This window comes from Primulina tabacum, chromosome 1 (assembly GCF_025594145.1).
Source record: "Primulina tabacum isolate GXHZ01 chromosome 1, ASM2559414v2, whole genome shotgun sequence".
In the NCBI taxonomy this organism is placed as follows: Eukaryota; Viridiplantae; Streptophyta; class Magnoliopsida; order Lamiales; family Gesneriaceae; genus Primulina; species Primulina tabacum.
This window is the reverse complement of record NC_134550.1, coordinates 18,072,476-18,090,122: the sequence shown is the minus strand read 5'-3', so window position 1 is coordinate 18,090,122 and position 17,647 is coordinate 18,072,476. Positions and strand designations below refer to the sequence as shown.

The 17,647-nt window shown below is 38.5% G+C and overlaps 1 pseudogene; it reads right to left on the bottom strand.

Annotated features, from left to right (window-relative positions):
- Positions 1 to 10,413: 10,413 nt before the first annotated feature.
- Positions 10,414 to 14,553, bottom strand: LOC142505917 (dicarboxylate transporter 2.1, chloroplastic-like; annotated as a pseudogene).
- Positions 14,554 to 17,647: the final 3,094 nt, after the last annotated feature.

The window sequence follows — 17,647 nt, the reverse complement described above, 5'->3', positions numbered from 1 at the left end:
CTCAAGTACAAAAATGAACATGAATATATGCTATGATATGACATGGTTTAAAGATTCATTGTTGTCGCGACTTGATATGTATGTTCCTTCGACGCATATTGATACGTACAAGTGCCAACTTATTGAGTTTTATAAACTCATGTAGCTCATGTATTACCGGACCAGGTAGTGAAGAGACGTAGGATGCCGGTTTGCCAATGGATGCTTGTGACGTGCCTTACCTCGACAAGAACCGGGACATCTTATTGTATAGCTTCCGCATATGTATTGTAGTAAATTTTATGTCAAGGTTTGAAACAAGTTCCATGTGATGGATGATGATACAAAGTATGTTTGTATATGAGAATATGTTTATAAGTGTGTATGAATAGTATTGCTTGAGTTTTTGGTGTATACAAAATATAGGGACATCATGCTAAAATTTTTATAAACCGTCAAAGTGATGCCTCTTGTTTGATTTGCTTCATACTATAGTTATATAATTCAAATCTTATTTTGATTATGGTAATTACTCTAAGTATAGAGCAAGGGTGTGACAGTTATTTACTTTATTCACTCCTAAATCCATATCTATAATTGTTCATTCCAATAATATATACTTTAATTTATCAAATTCACAATCACAGTCCCATGAACATTCTTTTCATAACTTTCTCTAGAAAAATAACATTCAATTGATGTACAACTTAATCTTTTTTTTTATGAAGCTGAAATTCGACTGAATAAGCCCATGTAATCGGGTCAGTCAATTCACCCGATAAATCATTCTTTAAAACAGACCAATTTTTTCACTAAAAAAGTCCAATTTTGACTATTTGGATTAATGGTTTTAATTTCAGCAAAATATTTGGGTTAATTTTGAAGTTCATTAGTAAAAAAATATCAATTAAATGTAACTTTAATACCCATCATGTTCTAAATTTTGTCTTGATTTCATCCTTAATGGATATATAAACTTTTCGGAAATGCCAAATATAAGCTCTGAAGCAAAGAAGAGGTCCAAAAAAAAAAGAAAAATTGAACCACCGAGAATTATAAAAATTTCATTCCAAAGACAAGTTTTTTTTTTTTTTGTATTATAAACTTAAAAAATGACAAAAAATAGTTAAATTTCCATACGTAAAGATTAAATATTTTAAGGATTAAATGAATCCCACTTACAAACCTCAACAGAAGAAGCATTATCATCTTCGATTTCCAGCCATATTTTTGAAAAGAGCTCGTGGTTGCGATATAATGATATCGGCGGCGGCGGTGGATGAAGATTCAGGATAATCAGCAATAATCCAGCACAGATTATGAGGATTGAGGCCGACAACGTACAACACAGTCAAGAGAAAAGGTCATGAGGAGGAAGAAAGTAAGCCCTGATTTTCTGTGTTTGAGAGTAGCTAGGGCCGACTAAGTTTTTTATATGTGAGATATGGAAATAAATTATATTATAAATACCAAAGATTTTGGACTAAAATCTATTAAAGCTGGAAACCCTAGGGATTAAATAATAATATAACATAAAATGCGGCCGGTTTGGTTATTTCGGTTTTTCAATACATAAAAACCGAAATCGAACATGAAAACCGAATATTTCAAAAACCAAATCCAAAACCGAATCGAAAAACCGATCCAAAAAAACGACTTACAAAAATCGGTCGGTTTTTTCGGTTATATCTGAACAATGATCACCCTTAGTTTCATGTGTTCACTTATTTTCAGTCACCACCCTTCTTTAATTGATTCGATCAGCTATACATAGTCTTCGATCTCAATGGTCATATTGAATGCATTTAATGAAAATTTAATGACGAATATCTGTTGAATCGTCGTGTAGTAGCCTTATCTGACAATAGCAAGAGGTATTCAGATTGTTCTGATACAACTGTTCTGCTTTGGTACGATCTGTCAATCTGTCTGCTGGTCTTTTAACTGATGATATGGCAAATTGATTAGAAGTCAACTGATCAGCCGACCAGTTCAGCTAGGCATTATCAGTTGTAACTAATGTCCTATCAGCTACGAAAGCTTCAGTTGATAATGTTTTTATTTTAGCTAAAAAGGAAGTCTTTAATTTTGATTGAGTGTCTGTACGATCAATTAGATTCTTCAGTTATCTTAGAGATTGATTTGTCAAACTCTTAAATCTATAATATTCCAACAATTTTCCCATTTTCAGTGTTTGACAAAATTTGGATTTCTTGAACTGATGATAGAGAATAAAACTGATTGTAGATAAAATAATGTATAAATTCGTACATATTCAGCAATAACAATTTTTATTGATTTTGAAAGAGGTAAGTACAGATTCGTACAAACATTTCAACTAAAAGAATAAGCCTCCAGACTAATCAACTGATGACACTTAGAAATTATTTCTTCGACTTCTTCTCAGCTGGTCCTTTATCAGTCGGCTTGTCTGGTTCAGTTTTCTTCTTGCTACTTGCTTCTGCTGCCTTTTTCTTCTGTTCTTCTCCCTTTTTGTCAACACCCGCCACTTTGTGAAGAGGAGGAATGCTGAACTGACTTGAGCAGATACCTCAGCCAGCTGATTTGCATTATGTCAATCTTCTTAGATAGACTGGTATGAAAAAAATCAATCTGATTTCCGAGTTTTTCTTGTGAGGAGAGCGGAGTAGGAATTATTATTGATTCTCTTTTAATCTTTTCAACTGAATCGAAAAGAGCAACTCCATCCTTGGTCAGTTTCTTTAAGTCCTTCATTGTATGTTCTTTTAAGGTGTCAAGACTTAAAGAATTCAACAGCTGAGTAGATTTGATTTGGTTGATATGTGAACCAAGATTGTTCAGTTTTGAAACTATGGTGTGCAGCATTATATCACCTCCTAGTGGCAATTCAGGGGATAATGCTTCAGTATGGACTTTTGAAACTGGTTCAACTGGTTGAACCACAACTGACTCTATTTCGGGTTGAGCCATCAGCTGCTCCTATGCTGTTTCAGTTTGAAAGTCCTCAGCAGCTGACTCACTTGGAATATCTTCATCAACTGATTTTAAACCACTGGCCTGTACTGGAATATGTAGTTGCTGGGCCATCTCCTAATTCTTCACTTAAATATGAAGGGTGATGAGATCAGAGTTCAGTTGTTGGAAAACTGCTCTGTTTCAAAGCAGTAGGACCAGCTGGATCATAATTGGACTTCAGTTCAGTTGTCACCACAACCAACCTTTTGATTCGCATAAGATCAAAGAAATACGATCTTTTTTCCATGGTTTGGGCTACTGTAGTGGCTTTGACAGCTTCATGACAGCTGATTCCAAGGAGATGAACTTCTCCAAAACTTTCTTCTTTTTCGGCTTCTTGGTAAGGGTAACTGTCCAGAAGTCTACCCATTCATCGTTGTGTTCCAGCTTCAGCACAGCATGCTCATTGATAGCTTGCATAATAAGATCAATTTGCATCTGAATTGCATTTATGGGTCTTGGTTCCTCAATCATCTTTGCCTTGCCCTTAGGATGAGTTACGGCGTTAGGAAAATCCACTGCTGAACCAGTTGTGTCCACAACTTCTCTGATAATTACGTCTTTTTAGCCTTCTGGAGGTAGTACTGTGGGACAAACAACAATTGTAAGAGGAGCTGGGACTGTTCTTAGTTTCAGCTTTTCTCCAAAATCAGTTATGATAGTGGAGGGGTGGTCAAATGTAGTCTTCTGTTTCGGTGGGGCAGCTGGCTGAATCGATTGAATTGAAACAGCTTGGAGAGCTTGTTCAGCTCCTTAAGGGAATAGTCTGAGCTCAGGAAGATCTCCGGGACTAGCAGTTGACTTGGTCTTATGCGACCTGGGTTTCTTCAACAACACAGGAGAAGGGAGATTCTCTGAATCACTGGTAGAAAGAACCAGTTTTCCTTTTGATTTGGGGGCAATAGCTGGTTTGATATTGTCAATTTTCTTAACCTTTGCTGCTGACTTGTCAACACCAGTCTACTTCAGCTGCACTTTGGAGGCTGTGAAGATCTTGATTTTATAAGTGAGGAGGAGGGTACTGGAAGTATCCCTTAGTCCTCAACGAGCTTGCTTAGCTGAAGTGTGAAGCCTTTGGACTGCTTCGAAATCTGCACCATGTTCTTCAAGATTGTAAAGAGGATTGATGACCATTTCATCTTTATCCCCTTGACAATAGCAGTCATAACCTGAAATTTCTCGAGAGTAAGGGCATCAAAGTATCTTGACTTTGCTAGAAGGCATTTGGCAACGATGTCAGCCAGCTGCTGGTATTCAGGCTTCGGTTCTTTCTTGGGGTCAGACACTTTGATCTTTTATCCGGTTGCAGACAGAGTGGTCTACATCTCTTCAATGGCAGCAGCAGAGAACTCTGAGAAGCTTGAGTGGCCTTTTGTTGGGAGCTGAAACAAGATCCTAAAGAATTCTTCATCCACGATCAGAACGTGGTCATTCACTTTCATTTGAATATTCCCATCATCAGTAACTGAGATAGATTCATAAATGACGAGGATTTCAGCAGAGTATATTTCCTGGGTTTCCAACCCTGGGAAGGTACGAAGCCCATATGCTTCGATCTTTTCAAACATGCTGCGAACTGATTCTTCAGAGTGTGCAAAGATCGATTCAAAATCGATTGCAACAATGTTGGATAGATAAACAGGTGTCTGAGATGCCATTTGATTGATTTTTGCTGAAAAGAGATAATAACACAAGTGATTTGCTCTGAGAATACGAAAGTTTTTAAGCTTTGGAAATGGTGAGACACTTTCCGAGAGTCGATTTTTATTTATATTTGTGACTAGTTCAAATTTTGGACACTTGACAGTCCGTGAGAGATTTTGACCAAATAAGTAAGATTTTCAACCGTTGGACATTTAAATTTAGTAACTGGTTTGAGCAGTTAGATAAAAACGAAAATACGTTTGGAATTCAAAATTTAAATAGATAATTTGTATTAGGTCACTAATTAATTAAGGAATTTAAAACGAATTAAAGTTGGTGAATGTATGAGATAAGATTAGTTTATTCAGATACCAACTGATCAGTTCGAAACTGATTCAGTTCAGTTTATGAACAACTGACTGATGTTTTATCATTTGACTTATTGAAATTCAAAATTCTTCTTAAATTAAACATTTAAGATAAATCAATAAGCCCTAAGATATTTCTAAAATAAGAAAACTTTGTCTCTGGTAGTGGCTTGGTGAAGATATCAGCTGCTTGTTGTTCAGTTGAAATATATTTCTGTCTGATGTCCTTCTTGAGAGCATGGTCTCTGATGAAGTGATGTCTGACATCAATGTGCTTTGTTCAAGTGAAGAACTTGGTTGTATGTAATCGCAATGGAACAGGTGTTGTCACGGAAGATCGGTGACTCTTCAGTTATTTCTCCATAATCTTTCAGTTGTTGTTGAATTCAGAGCAGTTGAGCACATCAATTTCCAGCAACTAAATACTCAGCTTCAGTTGTGGAAGTAACGATGAATGTTTGCTTTTTGCTGAACCGTGAGATCAGTTTGTCTCCTAGAAACTGAGATGATCCACTTGTACTTTTGCGATCAAGCTTACAACCTGCATAGTATGCATCTGAATAACAAACTAAATTGAAATATGAGTCCTTAGCATACCATACACCCACATTCTGTGTTTCTTTTAAGTATTTCAATATATGTTGGAAGATAAGAAATGTGATTGTTTGGGATTAAGTTGAAATCTAGCACATAAACAAATATCAAATATAATATCAGGACGACTAGCAGTTAAGTATAATAAAAAACCTATTAAACCTCTGTATAGTGCCATCTCAACTGATATTCCCCCTTCATCTTTGTCTAGTTTAACTGATGATCTCATGGGGGTGGATGTAGCTGAGCATATTTCTATGTCAAATTTCTTCAGCAATTCCTTCGTATATTTGGTCTGACTGATAAAAATAGCAGTCTTCAGTTGCTTCACTCAGAAGCCTAAAAAGAATGTCAGTTCACCCATCATGCTCATCTCGAATTTCTCCTGCATCAGCTTCGCAAACTTATCACATAATTTGGAGTTAGTTGACCCAAATATGATATCATCAACATTAATCTGAACAATCAATTAATGATCTTTTTTGGTAAATTTGAACAGTATTTTATCAACCGTTCCTACTGTAAATTCAAGATATTAAGAATTTTGATAGGGTCTCATACAAAGCTCGGGGGTTTGTTTTAGACCATACAAAGCTTTGTTCAAATGATAAACATTATTAGAAAATGGTTGATTAACAAAACCTGGAGGCTGTCCTACATACATCTCTTCTTGCAACTGACCATTCAAAAATGTATTTTTGACATCCATCTAGTATATTTTGAAGTTTTTGTGGGATGCAAAGGCTAGGAATATCCTGATTGCCTCCAGTCTAGCAACTGGAGCATAAGTCTCGTCATAATCTATTCATTTCTTTGTTTGTATCCTTTTGCTATCAGTCTTGCTTTATTCCTCACAACTGAACCATCTTCATTCAGTTTGTTCCGGCATACCCATTTGGTACCTATAGTATATTTTGAAGAAGGTCTTGGGACTAATGTCCAGATATTGTTATGTGTAAACTGATTAAACTCTTCTTACATAGAATTTATCCAACTGGGATCAGCTATAGCTTCTTCAGTTTTCTTTGGTTCCAATTGTGATATAAAAGAAGAATGAATAAATAAATTTACATCTAATTTCCGGTTTTCACCGAATCAGATGGGTTACCTAATACCAAATCCTGAGGATGGTTCATGCTCTATATGTAATTTGGATCTGCTTGACTCGTTTGCAAGTCTGGTTCAGTTTGTAACTAATCAATTCCTTCTACTTCAGTTGGGATGACATCAGTTTGAGGTTGAATATTTCCTAACTGATCATCAAAATGATTATCAGGAACTGTAACTTGTCCAACTGGTGGTTCCACCACTTCTGGTTCTGGTGTTTGAAGGGAATTTTTGACAATCTGATTTTCATCTTCATTGTCATCTTCCAAACTTATATATGTTAGGTGATTAATCAGCTCAAATGGATCAATTGGCTTATCAGTTAGTACATTTTCATCAAACACAACATGTGTCGATTTTTCAACATTAAATGTGTGTTTATTGAATATTCTATATGCTTTACTAAAAGACGAGTATCCTAAGAATAATCCTTCATCTGATTTAACGTCGAAGGCATTAAGTGATTCTTACCATGGTTATGAATGAAGTACTTGCACCACAAAATTTTAAAGTAAGATACCACACTTTTCTTGCCATGCTAGATCTCATATGGTGTTTTCAAATGATTTTTGTTAATCATTGATCTATTTTGAGTATAACATGCGGTGTTGACTGCCTCTGCCCAAAATCGTTGAGAAATACCAGAATCAGATAGCATTGTTATCGCTGCCTCCTTAAGAGTTCGATTTCTTTTTTCAGCTACACCATTCTGTTGTGGTGTTCTTGCAGCAGAGAACTCATGCTTGATTTCTAAATTTTCAAGATATTGAGACAAGGTTTGATTGACAAATTCATTTCTATGGTCAGAACTTATTCTTTCAATCCCGACTGATTTTTCATTTAAAAGTCTCTTTAAAAGTTTGATCAGTTGTGAAGCAGTTTGATCATTTGATTTTAGAAAAATGACCCAAGTAAATCTTGAAAAATCATCAAAAATCACAAGAGTGTATTTTATTCTTCCTAAACTCGTGACTGGTATTGGATCAAATAAGTCCATATGCATCAGTTCGAAGCATCGGGAAGAAGATTTACTTCCTTTGTTTTTAAAAGAGTATCTAACTTGTTTCTCAAACTGACAAACTGAACAAATTTTATATTTTGAAAAATCACATGTGGGCAGACCAGTTACCAGCTCGTGCTTGCTCAGTTGTGCAATGAATTTGAAGTTTAGATGGTTTAATCTTTTGTGAAATAGCTATTTCTGAGATTGATTAGAAGCTACTAAACAAACTGGCTTGTCGGGTGGATTGCTCCAACTCACTTTGTATATGTTTCCACATCTGTTTCATGTCATGATTAATTAACCAGTTGCATTTCTAACTGAACATGCATGCTTACTGAATTCAACTGAATAATCACTATCGCATAGTTGACTGATGCTGATTAAATTAAATTTTAAATTGTCAACTAGTAATATATCATTGATGAAAATGTTACCATAGATAAGCTTATCTTTACCTACGGTTTTACGTTGAAAGGCATCACCAAACTGATCTTAGGACCAGAATATTTGATCAGTTGAGATATCAGTTCAGAGTTTTCAGTCATATGTCTTGAATATACATTGTCCAAGTACCAAACTGAATCTTTGATCAGTTTACTTGTAACCTGCAATCTCAAATAATAAATAAATTTGGTACCCAAATCTATTTGGGTCCAGAACTGATTAGTCATTTGGGAACCCAGATTTGGATCAGTCGAACTGATCTACCAGTTTCTTTGTTCCAAATAACCTTTCCTGATTTGTGTGTGATTTGTAAGTGCGGTGAAGTTGATATAACATGTGTTTGTGATCCTTTATCCTTGTTGTTTATCCGGTATCGCTTTTGAACATACTTGCTATTATAATAATTGTAATAATAGCCTCTGGATGACTTTTGTTTGGCATAACTGGACTTCTTAGTTGACTAGTTGTTTGATTCAGTTGAACTTTTGGGACTGTAGCCAATTCCATGTCACCTTGCCTTGTTCATATTTTCAACTGATTTTTCAGTTGGTTTTTCTACCTAATTCTTGAAGTCAGGATTCTCTTGTACCATGATTTATTTGATAAAGTGAATGTATTTCCATTTGCTTGTATTCAGTTTTGGCATAGTACCACTAGTTGAGAGTTCATCTTGGCTGTTAAAACTCAGACCAATTCTATCTCAAACTGGTTTTTGCAATCCCTGCATGTTAGTCAGTGTAACTGACGACTTGTTCCAATCATGAATTACTTCAGTCAGTTTAGAGTTTCCATCTCTTAGCTGCTGAATCAACAAATAACTTTCATCCCTTTTAGCTTTCAGCACAGCAATCCCCTCTTTGACATTTAAGCTTTCAACTGACTTAATACTATCAGATGTATCAGTTGAGGGATCATCTTTTTTTGTTTTAGCTTCCTCGAAGGAGATAGCTAGTTTGCAGTGCTTATTTACCATGTCATGCAGTGTAGAGATGAGATCTCTTGTAATATCAGTTGAGCTAAAGTCAAATACCCGATTACTTGCTGGACTCCAGCTTAGAACCATCAGCCATGAGGCATTTCACCTCCTCTTCATCACTTGAGCTGCTAAAACTTTCAGTTTCAGATGCTTCACTGTCTGAGTCAGCCCACTTTGACTTGTTTTCTTATGCTACCAAAGCTTCATGCTTCTTCTTGGATGACTTCTTTTCATCCTTGAACCTTCTTCTGTGCTCGAAGGGCTTTTTAACCTTCTCAACTAATCTTCTACTGTCTTTTTTGGGCTTTGGACAGTCAGCAATAAAGTGACCAGTTTTTCCACAGTTGAAGCATGCTTTCGGTTCCTCCTTGGGTTCATTCCTATGATAGTTTCTTTGATAGGAGCCTTTGTTTTTTCTCATGAACTTCCCAAATTTTCTTACAAACAATGACATTGAATCATTGCTTAACTGTTCTGCTGACTTTTCAGCTGAAACCGATGGTTCCAGTTTCATGTGCTTAAAGCAGTTGTAACTGGTGGAACAGTTGGCTCGTCTTCTCTGGTCTGCATTTCAAACTCGTAGGCTTTCAGATCTGCAAATAGATCATGTAATTCCACCATGATCAAATCCTTGGATTCCCTCATTACCATTGTTTTAACATCTCATTCCCTGGCAAGACCACTCATAACTTTCAGGGCAATATCTTTATTTGAGTGCACTCTTCTAGGTGCATTCAGTTCATTTACTATGCTGCTGATTATTTCATCAAAGTCACTCATCGACTCACCAGTTTTCATTTTGATACTGTCAAATTTTTGAACAACAAATGATAGCTTGTTTTCCTTTGTCTGCTCATTTCCTTCGCATAACTAAATCAGCTTGTCTCATATTTCTTTAGCTGATTTACACAATTTTATCTTGCTAAATGTGTTTTTGTCCAGAGTTTTATGCAGAATGTCCTTAGTCACATTGTCCAATTTGACTTTTCTCTTTTCTTCTGAAGTCCACTCATCTTGTGGCTTCTCTATTCGGTGTGGTGCTCCATCATTATAAACAACAGCTATATAGGCTTTCATGATTTTCATCGGTCCATCTGTGATGACATATCACATATCATCATCTTGAGCAGCTAAATGAACTTGCATTCTTATCTTCCCATCATCGAATTCTTTCCTGAGATTCGATCCAGGGAAATGAATTTGTTTTGCGGATAATGATGATTATGTATTTAATTATCAGAGTGAAAAATAAAACTAAGTATTTTCAGATCATCTCGTTATTAATGAATACCAATGAAAAGGAACGATAAAGAGAGGAGGGTGATTTGTGACCAAAATTCAACAATGCATTTCTTACTGGATTGGTTCCCAGAATTCAATTTATTTAACCTATAATTCTGGCAAAAAAACAAGGAAAAAGCTCCAACTAAGTTGTCAGCTTGATCCACATCTGTTTCCAGATTGCATTTTTCTTAGCTTCATCTGGGGGATGGCGACTCTTAGTAACAGGGAACCATGAATGAGAAGAACCAAAATTTTACTAAGACAATCATTTGGATCAATACAGCCCCAAGAACTTCCACCAAACCATCCTACGGCACCCCACATCAAGAGCGTTGATAAAGGCCATGATGAATCCAAATTTGAAGACTTCCCGAAGATCTATGTAATCAGCTGTTGTCAAATTTCAATAAAGAAACAGTTAGTCATTCAATGAAGTTCGGAATTCCAATTAGAAAATCAGATCATGTTCGCTTCCTTCTTAACTTAACAATCAAATTGGTTGCAAGACGTGTTTTCCAAGATTACAAAAGGATGCTTTACGGTATCATGCAATGGACTTTTCTGAAAATTTGATTATTTATGTTCATGAGGCAAGGATGTGTGTAAAAGTACCTGCCAGAGGATTAACTTGAGTTTCGCTTCGGTAGACCATGTCGTGGGAGATAACAAAATGAGCAGCTGTGCATGACATCAAAAACAATTAAATAGATGTACCTCCAAAATATACAGCCGCTTGACCACTGCTATGACGTGTCAAAGCACCAAATAGATTGGTGTTGTAGGCAAAAGCCAGTGCTGATAGCACACCAGGCACTCCAAAAGCCAGATGCATGAAAAGAAAGGCAGAAAATAGTGCCCCATCGTGGCCTGTTTGGCTTGCGAATAAGTAATGGATCAAGAAATAAGCGGCTTGCAGAAGGACGAATGCTGCAGGCCAGCTTAATGATAATGATTGGAGGGATTTGGCTACACAAATCGACATCCAGCTTACAATGCCAAGGTTTGTCAACTGGCCAGCCATTCCCATAAGAACGGCAAACCAAGCCAAAGTATCCCAGGCGGATTTTTCTCTTAAGCAATCATCCCAATCTAGAACTCCGAGTAGTAAGAGAATTGATAACCCAATCGTGGCAGCAACAACACTTGCGATACCAATAGCATCTCTGTGCACATTCTATCTTATATCAATTGACACTAAACAGGAAGTCCGTGACAACAAAATGAAACGTCTAGAATAATTATATGCTAGTGCTAAAAATGTGTTTAAGCAGTTTGAAGTATTTAGAAAGCCCATAAACTATGCACAAATGGGTTGGTAACTTTAAAAAATAGATAAGTAAGAACTTTTCGTCCAAGAGTTCCTAATGTTATTCCTAAAGCAGAAAAATGATGCACCTAGTAAAAATCTAATCTCATCCAAATAAGTAATTTCATTTGTAAAATTTATACTTGATAGCAACATAAAGAATGAAATACAAAACCTAATTTCCCTTTGTTTCAAGCCAAGCAAGCAAATGTATATCAATAATGATATGCTATCAGTAATCCAGTATTGAAAGAATCAGTTTCTTACCCAAAAACCCAAAGAGAAACTGCAAGAAGCATTGTACCAACCATCACCCATTCATTTTTGGTCACGGGACCATAAGTTCCAATTTCTTTGCAGCCATTGCAGGTGCATCAGGCGTGTCTTTGGTCTCAGGAGGATAAATTTTGTATAAGATGTAGCTAGAAGAGAAACAAAAGTAGGTAAACTAGCAGCCTTGAACCAAGAAACCCATGGATTTGCAATTATGACCCCAAGTTCCTCTGCTAGTTTAAGGCATAGCAAGTTTTGAGCTGCAGTAGTTAGGAAAAGAGCACCAGAGTTACCGGCAGACTGTCACACATCAGAAGAGCCGTGTATGAGTAAAAGAGAGGCAATGAACTAAATGTCCCATGTGAACTAATGTTAAATAACCGTACTTCAACAAAGAAACACTACTCGTGTGGCTCTCAAGTTCCAAACAAGATTTATTAGATAAATACTCTTTTACAAAGAAACACATGGAGTCAAAAGTGAAGCTTACAAGACCTCCTATAGGTTCCCAGATAAAAAATGGCCATAGTTAAATGGTATTCATTAAAGAAATGTCAAAACTCAAAACACAGCATTAAAAATCATAAAACTTCGAGCTATAGTTCCAGGAATTGAGTATCAAACGAGCACTAATTTAATTTACTTTTAAGAAAACAGGGAATGCCTGGACTGATTCTGTAGATAATTATGTCAGTTGAAGTGACAAATATTAATCAAATTCAATCGCCAGACAAAAGTACCTTAAGCTAGTAGGACATAATAAAAATAAGGTATTTGAATCCGAAATGGAGATGAAGATTGCCAACACTTGAATTTCACATAACACATAAATAGAAGAACATAAACTAAGGACTAGATTGAAACTTGAAAGAAACAAACTACACAAACCGTCACTTACAATGATTACAATCAAAAGCAAAACTGCGCCTACTCCAACTTCAAATGAAAAACTATGAACTAAAACAATCCAACATAGCAAAGAACGACCATTTTCACATGATGCAAAACAAAACTGGAGCCCAATTGACAGAATCAACCAAATTCGCCGAAACTAAGCAAACAAATAAACAGAATTTTGAGGCAAACAACAAACCTGAAACTGAGATTGTACTAAATAAGAACCAATCTTCTTCTTGGAAGAGTCACCAGGTCTACTCCCGGCCGCCAAAGACAATGATTTGATGATTGGCAAGAAAACACCTCCCGCCCTCGCCGTGGTGCTCGGCATTGCCGGAGCAATCAACACCTCACTCAAAGTTAACCCGTATGACAACCCGGGCGTATTCTTACCCAAACATCTAACAAAACGTCGCAATTCTATCAACTAAGCCCGTCTCGACGAAACCCCGAGCAAAGAAAAAGGAAATGACAATCAGCCATATGACTTCATTGGTGAAGGAGGAAGAGGCTACAGAAAAAGAGAGGGTTTTAGTTATAATGGAGGTAGTGAGGCCAAGAAAAGCCAAGCGCCGACGGGAAGGGGACTGAGGACCAGTCCGGCGATGGTGGAGAGGAAAATGGAGAGCAATTGCCAGGCTTGAGCTGTGACTTCAGGCGGCATGCGAACAAAATAGCGAACGATTAAACCGATGGATATAGAGATCACGAAAGGGATGAGCTTCGCGCCTTGAGGCGGAGGAGGTGATGGCTGCTTTAGTTCCGTGGCGCCGGAAACTTCCAGGGATAACGAGGGGGCGGCGAGAGAACAACCAAGCGGTTTACGGAAGAGGGGGGTGGGGTTGAAGGTGGGGTGGCGAATGAAAGGAAGGTTGTGGGCGGCGGTGGGTGGGTAATTGAGCTCTGGTAAGGGGCGGAGGTGGGTGGAAGAAATGGAAGGAGCAGGGCGGAGGAGGGTGGCGGAGAGGCGAGAGAAGGATGCGGTGGATGGAGAGTAGAGAAGGGCAACGCTCTCTGATACCGAGATGTCCCGGCCAGGGATAATGCTTGGGTTAGGGATATAGATTATTCATGAGTTGTGAATGACCCGGGACAATACAGCGGGGATCTGCATATAAACTTGGATCTTGAGTGAACGGAATATTGGATGAATAGCTCGTCGGGGAGAATCTACGGAAAGTGTTCATCAGAAGGCCGGGCTATCTAACATCCGGGACGTCATCTCCCCGGGCTACTGGATGCCCCGATTCTTACACAAACTTCCGGGAAGATTTCTACCCGGGCCACTTCGGTATAAGCGCCACATTCGAGTCACTATTAAGGTAGGGTGTGGGCGGCCGTCCTATCTCTGACACTAAGTGGTTGACAAAATCAGGTAGGTTGGATGTGACTAGTAGAGGATTTGACATGTCAGAATGTAGGGTATAATCAGCTGCCCTACTACAATTAGTAGGCAACACAAAAAACGAGATATCATTACATCCCCTACTATAAATATCAGGTTCTCTCTTCACATTTACTCTCTATTCAGATATTGAAAACTCACATTTATTACTCATTTATTGCCTACACTCTTACACCAATATCACAACCACCATTCGTTTACATTGGTTCTTTTGGTTGAATCATTCACTGACTTAAGAATCGGAGTGGCTACGCAGGATACGTCTTCGGCACCCATTCACTTGGTTATTTTCTTGAGTGCAGATCGTTTCAGTCACTCGGGAAGAGAAGCATCTGGTTCAAACACATTTTGCTCTTATTTCTTTCACTATTTTGATAGCAGATTCGGTGGAGCATCTGACCTGGCTCATCCTTTTCACCCGGATCGCATCACTGGCGCCGTCTGTGGGAAACAAGAGTTATAAGGCGTTGATATGGCTCCTACCAGTAGAATGAATCAAGAAACTTCTCGGATTCAGGAAGAGAATAACACACATCTTTCTGGTGCAGGTGGCCCGCCACCCACTGGTCCCCTTCCTACTGTTAACTTAATACCTGAAGAGTTGGCAAGATTATATTTGATGCTGTGGAGGCAGCCTTGGCAAAGAAACCCCTTGCTAATCATTCTACCCGACCAGAGCAAGAACATGAGCATGTTCGAGAAGAGCAGGAGAAAGAGAGAAGGGAGGAAGAAAGGGAGTCGAGTGCTGGTTCCAAATCTCCTACTGTGGCAGAAGAACTAGAAGAGTCGAGGAAAAAGGTGAAAGTGTTGGAAGGGCAAGTCGACTCTAGGAGCAGCACTCGAGTTGTTGTCAAGGGTTGTCCGTTCTCTGATATCATCGTCCGGGAGCCACTTCCCGGGCATTTTAAGTCAGCCAGGATTAAGGATTATGACGGGAGTCCTGACCCTGAAGAACATCTCGCCATTTTCGAAAATATGGCCATGCTACATTGTTATGGAGACCAGATCAAGTGTAAAGTATTTTTAAAGACACTGGTTGACTCGGCCCAGAGGTGGTTCGAAGGGTTGGCGCCTCAAAGCATCCAATCTTTTGAAGATTTTTAAAAAGTATTCTTGCACCAATTCAGCAGCAGAATACAAGAAGACCGCTTTCAGTTTGTTTGAAGTGAAGCAGGGCCAAGATGAAATTTAAGAGCATACATCAAAAGATTCAATCGAGTAGCTTTTTGGATGTCCCTTCCTGAGCCCCCGAGACAAAAACCACTGCATTCATGCAAGGGTTGTGGGAGGGAGATTTCTTTCGATCTCTAACAAAGAAGTTGCCCAGAGACTTTGAAGATCTCTTATCCCGGGCAGAAAAATACATCAATATGGAAGATGCCCAGAACCAAAAAAGAGAAGCTTTGAAGAGAGCCAGGGGAGATCAGGTTGTCAGGACCGAGGAGAGAGCTCATAAGAAGGGTGGTTTGGGGTATTTTTCTCATATCCCCTTGAGAGTTGCCCGGGATCGGGAGATTCAAGAATGTAGGTTAGATATGGCCCAGCACCCAGGTTCAATGGAACGATTGACGAGACCAAAAAATAAAGGGTTTTGTACCCTTCATAAAGAATGTTCCCATGACACTAGTGAGTGTCGGACTTTAAAGAGAGAATCCACTCGATGTACTGCGTCAGGTCTAATACACACAGTGAGCTAAGGAAACCACCATGGTTAGCCCGGCGTCTCGGACCTAATACTTCTAGAAGATTGGCAGATGTCCAGAGTGGAAGCAGGAGAGAGGAAGGAAGCTCTCGGGAGAGGAGAAAGGAGCAACCAGAAAAGAAAAACTCCTCCCCGATACGAGGAGTAATAAAAATGATTTCAGGAGGATCCACAGATGGTGATTCTAACCGGGCTCGGAAGGCAAGAAGTAGAAGAGAGTGTCTAAAAGTGGATAGAAGGGGGAGGAATGAGCCGGTCATAAGTTTTGGCCCGGAAGACCTCAGGGGAGTCAGTCTACCCCATAATGATGCTCTTGTTATTTAAGTCCGGGTTGCTAATTATGATGTATTAAGAGTTTTCGTTGATAATGGCAGCTATGTCAATGTCATCTCGAAGAGGCCTTGGTGCAAATGGATTTGTATAAATATCAGTTGGAGGCGGTCGAGACTGTCTTATTTGGCTTCGCGAGCCATGCTATATACCCAGAAGGGTAGATAACATTGCCACTAATTCTGGGAACTGGAGACTTGCGAAAGACGGTTATGACTGTCTTCACAATAGTAGACGCCCCATCCTCATATAATATCATTCTTGGGCGACCAGCTATGAACGAGATGAGGGATGTGGCTTCCATTTATCATCTGAAAATCATATTTCCGGTACAAGGTCAAGTCGGGGAAGTCAAGGGGGATCATCCTTGTTCTCGGAGGTGTAATGGGGAAACTGTCCGAGTGGATCAAAAGAGGGCAAGGAAGGAAGACAAAGGGAAGAAAGTGAGTCGGGTGGAAGAGATGCCTGAAGAAAGAGAGGTGGATTTTGTTGCTGAGGAAGAGCAAGAAGCGGTGGAAATTGAGCCGGGGAAACATATTCGAGTGGCCTGAGACCTTAATGTTTCCACCCGGGTAAGTCTTTTAAATTGTTTAAAAGCTAACATTAATGTTTTCGCTTGGTCTCAACAGGAACTAGTCGGGTTCTCACCCCGCGTGGCTGAGCATAAATTAAATATTATCCCGGGGTCCCGACCTGTGAAGCAAAAGAAAAGGCATTTTGGCCACGAGAAGGATAAAGTCATTAATGAACAGGTGGAAGAGTTGTTGCGGGCCGGCCACATTCGGGAGGTACAATTTCCTACTTGGCTATCGAATGTGGTCCTTGTTCCAAAAGCTACCGGGAAGTGGAGGATGTGTGTGAATTTCAGGGATTTAAATAAAGCTTGTCCCAAAGATTGCCACATGCTTCCCCGGATTGATCAATTGGTGGATTCCACCTCCGGATTCGAATTATTAAGCTTTATGGATGCTTATCATGTAGAACCCGTAAGTCAGTAGACGTATAAGCCATGCATAATTCTAGATTTTTAAATTTAATTGACTTCATTGCATGATTATTTTAAATGCATTTGTTTGAAGTTAATTATTTCATTATTTCAGTTCAGTAGATTGATTTTTAGCATTTCAGTATTTTCAGTGAGGCCGGACCGGAGTTGGAGTTTTGAGATAGAATTTAAGATTTGAGAAATATTTCCAGAAGTTAATTTAGCTAGCAAGTAAGTTCATTTAAGTTAAAAAAGAAGTTTAAGGAATTATTTAAGTTAGTTGAGGATTTTAATTTAATTATTGGAGGTGATTAAGAAATGAGCTCATTTAAGTTACTTAATTAAGGGGTTAG